Consider the following 13745-nt stretch of genomic DNA (forward strand, 5'->3'; position numbering starts at 1 on the left):
TTAAAATTGTTGTTGCTAACTAATTTTATGCAGGCTACACTCCTTGTAAGCATATATTTGATGAAAATTTAGAAAAATTTCGTCAATTGAGTCCAGTAGCGACATGGATTGATCGCATTTCAAAGGAAAAATGGACTATGACTTATGATAAAGAAGGACGTAGATATGGCCACATGATAACCAACCTGTCCGAATGTGTAAATAAGGTATTGAAGGATTGTCGCAACATACCGATAACAGCGTTGGTGAAATCAACATATAGTAGGTGTCGAAAGTACTTTGTTGATCATGGTCGACAAGCCCAAAGACAATTAAATGAAGGACGAGTATACTGTTCTAAGGTTATTAAAGAACTTTGAAAAAAATCAAGAACAAGCTTGTTCATGCCTATGATATCTGCTCGACAAGGTTTGAAGTAGAGGAGACCTTCAATCCTATAACTCAACGTGACAAACAAAAGTGGGCAGTTAACTTGAATGACCATTATTGTCAATGTAGAAAGTATTCAGCACTTCACTATCCATGTTCACACATTATTGCTGCTTGTGGTTACATGAACATCAACTACTTCCAATGTGTAGATGTTGTTTATACAAATGAGCACATCTTAAAAGTTTACTCCGCATAATGGTGGCCTTTTGGGAATGAAGCGGCAATTCCTCCTTCCGATGACTCATGGACATGTCCCTGATCCAACTACAATCTGTGCGAAAGGTCGGCCAAAATCAACGAGGAAAAGGAACGAGATGGATTGGCTCGAATCATCTGAGCACCGAAAAAAATGTAGTAGATGTGGAGCAGAAGGACACAACAGGCGTCGATGTCCAATGCAATCAGAACGTGGAAGTTGTTAAAGAAATTGATTTATGTATTTAGTTTGTGTTATTCAATAAAATCGTAGCTATACATGATGAGTTTGTTTTTAAAATTATTTATTATGTTCTTTCAAAACCTTTTATTTTAAATATTTCAACGACATAAAGTGCATCCATTTGTAAACCTTCATAAAATAAATGATAATTGAAGTCTCAAATTGAAATTACAAACATACAACACATATTTAAACAGAGACATGAAAATCAGTCATTATGATGTTGGTGATGACGTGAGAATGTACCGCATGGTCGTTCTTATCTTCGTGCTTGCCTATCGGAATTTCTTTTGCCTCGATGTCCCCCCGCTTCAACTTGGTCAGCCTCAGTAGAAAATTGGTGACGTAAATCAACAGCTAACAATTCCTCCATATCAGGTATTGCTCCTGGTACATTCCATTGAGTACCTAATGGGACATTAGGTGTTGGAATTGGGAAATCATGTTGTTGTGAAGGGGTCATAGCAGGCCATGAAAAATTAGGCTATGTTATTAATTTGGTTACAGGCTTTCAGCTTTCAACATAAATTAGGAGATGGCTCGGACCAGTCTTTCTCAGGGTCATGCAAGATGCAAGACAAATTAGACATCAGCCTAAGGCCCCAAAAAAAAATTTTAGGCCCCTACAAATTTTTTATTACTAACTATTAACAAATTTTAACTGATCAAAATAAAATAATTTAGAATCTCTCTCTTCCCTTAAAAGTAGTCAATCAATATCATCTTTTTAAAAATTAACTAATATCATAATTAATATCATTTAAAGTATTTTATTTATCCTAAAAAAATAAATCTCTATTAACTTTCCTTTAACCCATCCCAATTCCCTAACTAGCGTATCCCACTCTCCATACTCCATTCTTCACATTTTTTCATCTCCTCATCTTCTGTTCATAAAAAAAATAGTTTATTCTTCTCCTTCCCTTGAATGAAACCTATTGTCTATTGATCAAACTTTGTTTCTACGACTCAACCTCTCTGGATTTGACATCGTCTGGATTCTAAATGCCTATAAACCGCATACATCCTGGCGTCCCGCGTACGGAGCCTTTCATCTCCATCCCGGTGGATTGGTGGAATGATTCATTTCACGGGCATGACTCTGGGTACGCAGCAATACAACACGTATCACGTAGCATCCTTGCACCTCACACAACATCTAAACAACAAAATCTCTGTCTGTTTCCAATTCCAAGTTCTGTCGTTCTGTTCATCGATCATCATTTCTATATTTATTTTAGAGTTTAGCTTATTTAGATTTCTTTAATATTTAGTTAATTTTAGAGTTTAGTTTATTTTCAGAATTGAAAGTATTAAAAGAAGTGTTAAGAGAAAAAATTAGCACACCAATAGAAGTATTGAGTTATATTAAAACTTTAGATTCTTTTCCAAATGTTTACATTGCATATAGAATTTTATTGACAACCCCTGTAACAGTTGCTACTGCTGAAAGAAGTTTTTCAAAATTAAAATTGCTCAAATCATATCTAAAATCAACAATGTTACAAGATAGATTGAATGTGTTAACTATTTTATCTATTGAAAGTGAAGTGTTAGAATTGCTTGATTATAAAACTCTTATAAATGATCTTGTAGCTAAAAAAGCTAGAAGATTAATATAAAAATTGATATTTTATATAATATATTAAGTCTCTTTAAAATTCTTGTAAAAAAAGACTCATTTAACATTTTCGCCTTAGGTCCCAAAATATCTGTGCACGACCCTGATCTTTCTTCTTTATCAATACCTTTTCTTATTCTGCTGATAATAACATTTACTTTGCACAGCTTGCTCCAGTTAGTGCAGGTTTGTCTATCTCATTGAAAGATATATGCAAAGATATGTATCATGTAAAAAAGTATGTATGTATGTATCGTAGAATCACAATCACTACTCGAGCTTTCACCAGCTTATATAGTCCACGTAGGTGTTTAATATGTAAAAAGTAAACTTTCATGAATGTAGAAACATATATTACATCTTGAAGAGGTAACAATATTTTGTCATTTGAATTTGTAGATCTGAAGATGAGAAAATTGGGTCCCATGCAAAATCCACCTCCTACACCTATGGAATTCTCATGGACCTGGACATGGACCTTGACACTATTAAAAAATGTGTTATTTACGTAGATGATTCTATCCGTATTAATTAATTGAGAAATGTGTTAAAAAAATATGTTATTGGTACTCCTCTAGTTAATTTCTAACATTGAGGTATAGTTAGTAAAATGCATGTTTGGATTCTCATTTGTGATGCATGTTTGGATTGTCATTTGTGATGCATGTTTTAACTGATTTCCACATTGCAACACACCAAAAGTAACTATTTGTTTGCTTTGGTGATATGCGTCTGACCCCAACAAATGGAATACAAACATGGTTAGAGCCCATGCCATTCAATAATTTTTCGTGGTACTTGATCCTGAAATGTTACAATGGACCTCAAGCTTTGATTCTTATTTTGTTTATATAGCTTTACTGTATTAGGTTTCATATATAAATCACACTGTATTCCTTAGACATGATTTACTGACAAATGTTACTCCATGTATTATATATATATATATATATATATATATATATATATATATATATATATATTCAGAGGAAATTAAAAAGGTTTTTTTTTATCGATTATCTTACTTTTACTGGGTGTTTAACAATCATTTACCTTCTCTCAGAAACTAATAATTTACCGAAAGTGTAGTTAAGTAGTGTTAGATTAAATTTTGAGTTTTGCTTCTTAAAAGAAAAAACCGCCACGTGGAGCAGCACTAGCTATAAAGAAAAGAACTATCGTATATAATCTTGGCTCTCGATGGTCAGAACAAATTGGGCTTCGTCAATGGCAGCATCCCAATTCATGATTCCAGTGATACTGCAAAGCTTCGCATGTGGAAAAGAAATGACAACATTGTTGCGTCGTGGATCTTGAATTCACTCACAAAGGAAATTAGCGCGAGTGTCATTTACTCAACCTCTGCATCCAACATCTGGAACGATCTTGAAAAACGTTTCAACATCAAGAACGGACCCAGAATCTTCCAATTGCGGAAAGCATTACTCAATTGTGTTCAAGGAACGGACTCCATCAACATTTACTTCACGCGATTCAAAGGGCTTTGGGCTGAGCTGGGTGAACTCAAGGCCAATCACAGTTGTAATTGCGGCGGGGTTGCTCCACTTCTTGCTTCCATCAAAGAGGAATTTGCCATGTCATTTCTAATGGGTGTCAACGAGAGTTTTCCCCATGCTAGAGGTCAAATCTTGTTGATGAAACCGATTCCGGATATTGATGAGACCTTCTCATTATTGCTTCAAGATGAAACTCAGAGGCTTGTTGGTGTTCAACCAAATTCTGCTCCTCCTGCTGAAATGGCTTGTGCTGTAACCCAATCTAATGCCAAGGGAAAACCTACTCGCAAGGATAGACCGTTCTGCTCTCATTGCAACATCCATGGGCACACAAAGGAAAAATGCTTCAAGATCCATGGATACCCTCCAAGCTTCAAGAAATCTGGGAATACTTCAGCTGCAAATAACTCAGTGAATAACATTCTTGAAGTTGCATCAGGAGAACAAAGTCAATCTTGGTCTCAACAACAATGCCAGCAAGTTCTTGCCCTCCTTCAAGCTCAAATGGCACAGCTGCCTGGTGCCTCTCAGCAAGACTCCTCTGACACGGCAGGTATTGAAACCATAGGCATGTCAAACTCTACTTTAAATTCCCCTTTCCAAGCACCCAATGCTTGGATTGTTGATTCTGGAGCAATAACTCACATTACTTGTTTTCCTGAATTTCTCTTTAACTTCAAATTCTTGAAAAACAAGTTTGTGCTTCTACCAAATGAAACTAGAGTTCAAGTGGTTGGAACTGGTTCTGTTAGGATAGATTCTCGCATTGTTTTGCATAATGTCCTTTATATTCCCTCTTTTCATGTCAATCTGATTTCTGTGCCTAAGATCACTCCCAATTGTAAAATTGGTGTGTTGTTTGAAGACACTTTTGTTCTTTTCCAGGACACTCAAACACACAAGACGATTGGCAGAGGTGATCTCCATCTTGATCTGTTTCTTCTCTATACAGAGCACACACTCACATTTGCCGCCTCACGCACACTTGTGAATTCACACTCTTCAAATTGTAATAATGTAGTTACAGGTTGTAATAATGTTCTTAGTGAACAATCTTTGTTGCATTCCCGTTTGGGACATGTATCTGACAAGATTTTGAAACTTTTTGCAAATAAAAATTCATTGCATTTGACATCTCATAGTTCTAAAGATTGCATCCCACCTAGTGGGATAAGGCGTTGTTGTTGTTGTTGTTGTTGTAACCATTATTCTGAGTCCCCATTTGATCTCATACATGTGGACACTTGGGGACCATATCAACATGCTACTCATGATGGAAAGCATTACTTTTTGACTATTGTTGATGATAGTTCTAGGTTTACATGGTTATATTTAATGAAAAATAAGTCTGAGGCTACTCAGTTGATCAAGAATTTCTTTGTTTTTGTTAAAACAAATTTTGACAAGCCTATAAAGCAACTGAGATCTGACAATGCCAAAGAACTAAAACTCGATGACTTTCTAAGTGAACAAGGGACATTGCATCAATTTAGTTGCCCTTATAGGCCTGAGCAAAATTCAGTGGTGGAAAGAAAACATCAACATTTGTCGAATGTTGCTTCAAGATGTAATATATGTTTCTACATTCATGAAAGTTTCCTAGTTTGATACGTGGATTTTATTTATCAGGTTCATGATTTAAATATTTCTTAAGGTACCAGAATTCAGCAGGTCAAGTTAACGAGAGTAGTATTTTTTGTTTAGCAGATACTCAGTTAGCTCTTCCTTATTTCTTAACGATATATATCTATGGAGACTTATATCTATGTCAACAATGGGAAGTTATTTTCATCTAACAATGCATTGACGTCATTCCGTAACTCTTCCATGAATGAAGAAAGGATTTAAGATCCGAAGTCAGTCCGAATTCAAAACTGGTTTGGCAATATCTTTTTATTAGGAGATATAAAGTGGTTGGATGATTAAAGAAAAAGAAAAAAGAGAAAAAAAATCACGGATTCAATCTCTTCGGCTAAGAAGATTAACACTAACAATTTCCCATAAGAAAAACCAATTCAAAACTTCTTCTTTTCTTATACTTTGTACGTTCCTACAAAAATTCTTTCAAATGAGTTTGCTTGAAACATCAAAATTTCTAGACAAGATTCTGATTTAGTCATATGTACATATTAGCTCGTAGATATTACTTTTCTTAATAGTTGCATTTTATTTTACCCGTTATTTTTTCTTTTTGTTATTTGCTAGTAATTATGCATGACGTCGATACCTTTGGGAAATTTCATTGAAAGCTGAAAAGTAACTTTGACTCCATTGCTTTTGGGACATTATAAATTTCGGTGACTATGAATCAGGGCATGTATATTATTTTGGTTTCAGGCTTTCAGCTTTCAACATAAACTAGGAGATGGCTCGGACCAGTCTTTCTTCAATATCAATACCTTTTCTTATTCTGCTGATAATAGCCTTTACTTTCTTTGCACAGCTAGCTCCAGTTAGTGCAGGTTTGCCTATCTCATTGAAAGATATATGCAAAGATATGTATTATGTAAAAAAGTATGCATGTATCGTAGAATCACAACGACTACTCGAGCTTTCACCAGCTTATATTTAATGTTTGGTTATATATTCCATGTAGGAGTTTAATATGTAAAAAGTAAACTTTCATGAATGTAGAAACATATATTACATCTTGAAGAGGTAACAATATGTTGTCATTTGAATTTGCAGATTTGCAAATGAGAAAATTGGGTCCCATGCGAAGTCCACCTCCTCCACCTAAGTTTCTTCTTGGACCTGGTCCAGGTCGAAGCGGAAACGACGCTCCTCCTCCACCTAGGTAACAATATGTTAATTAAGAACCCTGCCATTCAATAATTTTTCGTGGTACTTGATCCTGAAATGTTACAATTAATGGACCTCAAGCTTTGATTCTTATTTTGTTTATATAGCTTTACTGTATTAGGTTTCATATATAAATCGCATTGTACCCCTTGGGCAGGATTTAGTGAAAATGTTATTCCATGTATTATATATATACATGTATAATTCGATTCAGAGGAAATTAAAAAGTTTTTTTTATTTATTATCGATTATCTTACTTTTACTGGGCGTTTAACAATCATTTACCTTCTCTCAGAAACTAATCATTTACCTAAAGTGTAGTTAAGTAGTATTAGATCAAATTTTGAGTTTTGCTTCTTATAAGAGAAAAACTGCCACATGGAGCAGCACCAGCTATAAAGAAAAGAACTACCGTATATAATCTAATACAATTTTTATATAATAAAAAATTATTAAAAAAAGTTCAGGAATTGATGATCTAATATGTTGTTAATTTTCATTTTGCTCTTATTCTTGTTATAACTTCTTTATTGTGGGACTTGGATGTAAATGTTCTGGCACTTCACTCTCTTTGCGTCATAAAATTAAATTATAATTAATTATTCTAACATCTAACACTATAAATTAATACTATTATTAATTAATATAACATAACATATAGTAACAATTAATATTAAATAAGATAATTAAACAGTTAAGAAACAGAAAAAAAAGAGTAATTAAGAAAATATTTGTTTCACAGGTAGATTTTTTAGTACGGAAATACAAGAGACGAAAAAATAATATCGTGTTTGTTAAAAATTAATAAAATAATTAATCTTAAATATATTTTTTACCTGAATATGCAATAATCTCATTATTCTGCCTTCAGCTAATATTTAATAATGGAGGGAACTGAAAATATTTATTCTTATGTAATAAAAATCATCTTTGTGAATATATATATATATATATATATATATATATATATATATATATATATATATATATATATATATATATATAGTTCCTATCCACTATTACATTTCCTTTTTAACGATCCCTTCATGTATGTTTTCTATTTTTTTTCACACTAAAAATTTTCGTTTATGTGTTAATTTTTATTTACCAACAACCTCTTTAATTTTACCCACAATAATTTTTTATTTTTTCTCTTAGTGAGAAGGATTTTGTCATGAGAATATGATATATATAACATTTTAAGTACAGTTTGCTTATTTGTAGATCTTATAATAAAATTGTTTATTTTATAAAAAAAATAACATCTTTAACATAAGGATGTTTTAATAATTATAATATATATTTTCAAGAAAAAATAATTTAACTAAACATAGGTCTTAATTATTCTTAAGAATATAAAAAAATATTTTAAACTAATTTTATAATTAATCAAACACAATTTTTAATTAAATATCTGGGAATAACATTCCTATATTTTGTTCCTAAAAATAATATTTTTGGGACTAAAAGAGTTATCGGTGAAATAAAGTATCTTAAACTTATATGATAATTAAACAGTTAATTAAGAAAATGTATAAAAAGATAACTCAGCTTCAGCGAACATGCAACGAACTTCCACTTGTGGTGTCATCCATATAGTACAGTGTCCTATTACTATTCCTTTATTTTCATAGGACAAGTTAAACTATCCTTCATATATAGAACTATAAATAGTTGTTTATTCTAAGATGGTTGATTTTTTCACTGTCAATTTATTATATGATTTTTATGTTAAAGTAATTTTATAAGATTTTAAAATAAAAATTAGTTAATTAAGTAATAGTTAATTTTAATAAGTAATTATATAAATGTAACATTCATTTGATATTATTATGTAACATTTAGCATATTATTATACTAAATATTTTAAGAAATATTAATTATCACGTAGATAGACACAATGATTATTTTATAACTCACACGCAATAATTTTTTATTTTTATGATCATATATATTTATATAAATCATATAATATTTAAATTTTTATAACTAAAAGAATATGACATTAATAATATATAATATAACTAAAACACATAAGTAATGCTGACATGTTCAAAAAATTATTCTTATTATTTGAGCCGAAAAATCTGCTCTAAAATAGTAAAACGTGAAATACGAAAAATGAAGAAATAAAAAAAAAAGGAGAGAATTATTTGAGCAGGCAAAATCCTTGAGGGAGTGACACTTGTCCATCCAAAAGTTTATTTTAGAAGAGTAGGTTTGTTAAAATTTTCTTTCTATAATTATATTTTGACAATACGGATCGAAGTAGAAATGTCCAGTTTCAAAATGACCTGTTTAAAATCAGCTTCACAATTTTGTGGACATTTCTGTTAAATTTTTCTTTTTATAATGGGCAAAGTCCTCTTATTCATCTTTGGTATACCTCCCTTTTATTAAATCATCCCTCACCCTCCGTCCCCAGGATTACTTTTTAAGGCCCCATCTATCAGTACTAAAATTGTTAATGACGAAAATTGTTTTTTCTTCGTTAATGTTGGAGTCACAATAATTGTAACCACGATTTTTAAAAATTATAACTGCATTGCTTAGCTTCATTACCAATTTTAATTTTCTTTTTTGTATTTATTGAATTCGATCAATCTAGAAAGAAGGAATCTGTCAACAATTCTATATGCGTAGTTTTCAAGCCATGACTAATCCATCTCTGCAGTCCGGTTAAGGACTTCGTGTGTTATCCTCCATTCTTTTGTCTCTTTTTTCTTCTTATGTTCACACACTAATTAAGTCCTTACACACTTTGCCATATTTATTACCACATAGTTTTCTTTTCCAATACCCACCATCCATGAGTTACTAGATGAATTGGGCGGCGCATGCTCATTTTCGAAGTTTAGGAAATGTTGTCTGCACCCTTATTTCAATTTCTTTTTCTGTTATTTGCTTTTCTGTTAGTTATGAATATTGCTATATATGACCATACAATACCATTATTTATGAAGGGCAACATCTATGAATAAACATATATTTTCCCTTTCCTGTTTGTTAAGGAGGCACTTAATCCTCCAATTCTAGACTTGCCTTTCCTTGATTCTGCAGAAAATATCACGTTTCTTTACAGTTTGTTTTATACTTTTATATGACTCTTGATTTTCATTCAATTCATGTTTAGCTTGTCGTCCCTTCACAATTTTGGTTGTGACAACGATCTTTTTAGAATATACAGCCACTGTTATTTCTTTTCCCTCACTCTATAACTTAATATTGCTCAAATTTGAAATGAGCTAAAAACAAGAAATAAGTGGAAAAATATATTTAAGAATAAAAGTAAGAGGAAGCCAAAAGTAAAAAAAAAAAATGTATTCTTAACTGATAGAAATAAAAGAAAAAAATGAAATGTTAGTTAAATAAAAAAAAAGAGATTATAAAAGAAATACATAAATTTTCTTTAAAATATTTATAGTTTAATTACAAAAATTAAATTTAACTCCAAAAATTAAGCTTTTTCACTCCACTATTTTTTCATTAACATAAAAATCATTTAATATTTTCTATTTTTTATGTTATATAAATTTTTTATTTTTTAAGAAACTAAAACAAAAAATGGGAAAGAAATAAAATTTATCCTCTACATTCAGACCAAATTAGAGAAAAGGTATTTGCTTGGGGCTCCAAAAACTATTGCTTCTTTCTCTTTAAACATTGAAAAATTGATATTTTATTTTATTCAATTCTCTTTTCTTCATTTCTTTTTTTCCGGTCTATGGTCAAACATGAAAATTCTACCATACATTTAACATAATATTTAGTATGAAAACTCATACATCCATGTGATTTTGACAACATCTAAAATCGTGGTATCACATATCATCTCTCTTTTTTCAATTTTTGTGTTTTAATGTAGTGCCCAAGCAATGACTAATCAATCTCTGGAGTTCGGTCAAAGACGTACAACCCAGTTTGCGATTTGGAGTTCACACTTAATTATGACTTGACGTCAAATAAATGGCATAGTTAGGATTTAACCTTAAAACCATATATTTATGCTCATCTATCATTAAACAAACAACTTAATTTTGGGTTGGTATTACGTATATACCTCTTTATGGTTGTGCAAACTTATGTATGAAGGTCTATTATCTATTTGAACAGTTTTACGCAGTAATTAATATGAATCCTGGGATGCATTGGTCGATGTCATTCTGTAACTCCTCAATTAAGAAATGCTTCAAGCACGTACCCTATACAAACTAGAGACATGTCAAATTTAAAACATGGTCTGAAAATATCTTGTCTTTGTTTTTTTAATGTTAGATTTTAATATGTTTTTATAAGGAAATTGCAAGGAGTTTAGGCAGGCCATGTAATTTGTAAGGAAATTGCCTTATGTCCAATTTGTTATATCACTCATTATTCCCAATTACTCCTTATTTTCATTTTCGATTTAAATATATTTTTAATCTTATAAATTTTAATTATTTTTTCTCTAAATTTAAATGTGAAATTTTAGTCCCTCAGTTTAAAAAAATGTGCTTTAATTAATTTTTTACGATAAAAAATATTATAATAAATTGTGCATCCAAATCCCAAAAATCAATTAAGAAGAACAAAAATGATAATTTCTTAAAATTGAACACTAAAAAACTAAATTCAAATTTAGGAAACCAAAATCAACAATGACCCAAAATTAGTTTGAGAGATAAAAAAAAAAACATATTGAAGTGGAATTTTGCATAAAATCATGCACTGAAGGTGCACGATAACCAATATTTGAAAGAAGATAAAGAAACATGTTATAAAAGAGGTAGAGTTTTTCTTCCTTTTTTTGTTTTACAGAAAAAAAGACGTAGGGTTTTATGAAGTGAATAAAAAATCAACAGTAGTATTGACGAAATGAAAAAAAGATGTTAGAGCTTGAACTTCTAAAAAAAAACTATAAAAAGACAGTTCTATTATTGTTAATTACTATTGACTAAACATTTATTTATTTATTTAAAATAATTAAATTAAATTTTGTTCTTTTCTTATACTTTGTACGTTCCTACAAAAATTCTTTCAAATGAGTTTGCTTGAAACCTCAAAATTTTTAGATAAGATTCTGATTTAGTCATATGTACATATTAGCTCGTAGATATTACTTTTCTTAATAGTTGGATTTTATTTTACCCATGATTTTTTCATTTTGTTATTTGCTAGTAATTTTGTCGTCAATATCTTTGGGAAATTTCATTGAAAGCTCAAATAAAAGTAACTTTGACTCCATTGCTTTTGTGACATTATAAATTTCGGTGACTATGAATCAGGGCATGTATATTATTTTGGTTTCAGGCTTTGAGCTTTCAACATAAATTAGGAGATGGCTCGGACCAGTCTTTCTTCTTTATCAATACCTTTTCTTATTCTGCTGATAATAACCTTTACTTTCTTTGCACAGCTTGCTCCAGTTAGTGCAGGTTTGTCTATCTCATTGAAAGATACATGCAAAGATATGTATCATGTAAAAAAGTATGTATGGTAGAATCACAATCACTACTGGAGCTTTCACCAGCTTATATTTAATGTTTGGTTATATAGTCCACGTAGGTGTTTAATATGTAAAAAGAAAACTTTCATGAATGTGGAAACATATATTACATCTTGAAGAGGTAACAATATGTTGTCATTTGAATTTGCAGATCTGAAGATGAGAAAATTGGGTCCCATGCAAAATCCACCTCCTTCACCTAGTCATTCTCATGGACCTGGACCTGGACATGGACGTTGATGCTACTAAAAAATGTGTTATTTACGTTGATAATTCTACCTGTATTAATTAATTGAGAAATGTGTTAAAAAAAATATGTTGTTAGTGTTGGAATCCCACATTGCATTCACGTCCCACGTTCCCTTTTTTATTTTATTATTTTGGAACATTTAGTTATTTTGAATCTGGTCCATTTTCCATCCACATTCATCCCATATCTTTGCAAATATATTTGCAACCACTTTCAGTAACAAATCACGTACCCATCATTTATCTCACGTAATAACTTCCTATCTCACGTTCTGATAACAAGTTAAGAGCTCTATGATGAACAGACTCTATAAATAGGATGGGGTGCTCTCAGTTTTGTATCACCAAACTCACTTCTCTATTCAGAAAAATACATCATCTATTCAGAGTGAGTAAGGGTCTGGAAGAACAAAACTGTCTTTCAGGTTCGTGTGTACGCCGCTTCCCGTTCAATTTGCAATGGCTGGAGGTACGCTCGTAATTCTTTTTAATTTCCGTTGTTTGATCTAAATATGCTATTTAAATTTATTTGCATGTTTAGATCAGTGTATGTATATTTTTACATTTGGTATCAGAGTCTATATGTACCTCTATCTTGCTTATTGGTCGTTTCTATGCGGAGTTTATTTTCTGAGTATATGGGTGTTATGTTTTAAGCCTCCTTAATTCAAACTAACATCAAAATTAGGAATGATATGAGTTTTCTAATTTTTCTATGATTTAAAACGTATTTTTGGGTGTCTAAAATGCATATAATGATGTGGGTTTTTCGAAATTGAGGTAATAATTTTTTATTTTATTTTTTTACCCCCGGAGGTTGAAGACGAAGTCTTGCAGGTTTTGTTTACTGTCTTGGAATTGTTAATGTACATTTTAAATTAACAATATTACACAAAGCACGAGCTGGTCCAGTGGTGGATGTGATGTATATTACCTCTCTTTTATGGGTTCGAATCTCAGTGAAAGCTTTTTCTTCCTTGTTTTCGTTTTTTAATTAATTAAAAGGAACGCAAAAACGTTTTGGGTTGATTTCGAACCCTCACCCTACAAGCATGAAAAGGACTCCCTTTGACGCTAAGCTACTGCAATTTAATTGTTTATTAACTGCAGTTCATGTGTATTTATAACTTAGGAAGGATAAATCATTTATGCACAAACTATTTAAAATTGTGTGTTTCTTAAGTTATGCTGAACATGCAA

The sequence above is a fragment of the Glycine max genome, chromosome 7, assembly GCF_000004515.6.
Source record: "Glycine max cultivar Williams 82 chromosome 7, Glycine_max_v4.0, whole genome shotgun sequence".
Lineage (NCBI taxonomy): Eukaryota > Viridiplantae > Streptophyta > Magnoliopsida > Fabales > Fabaceae > Glycine > Glycine max.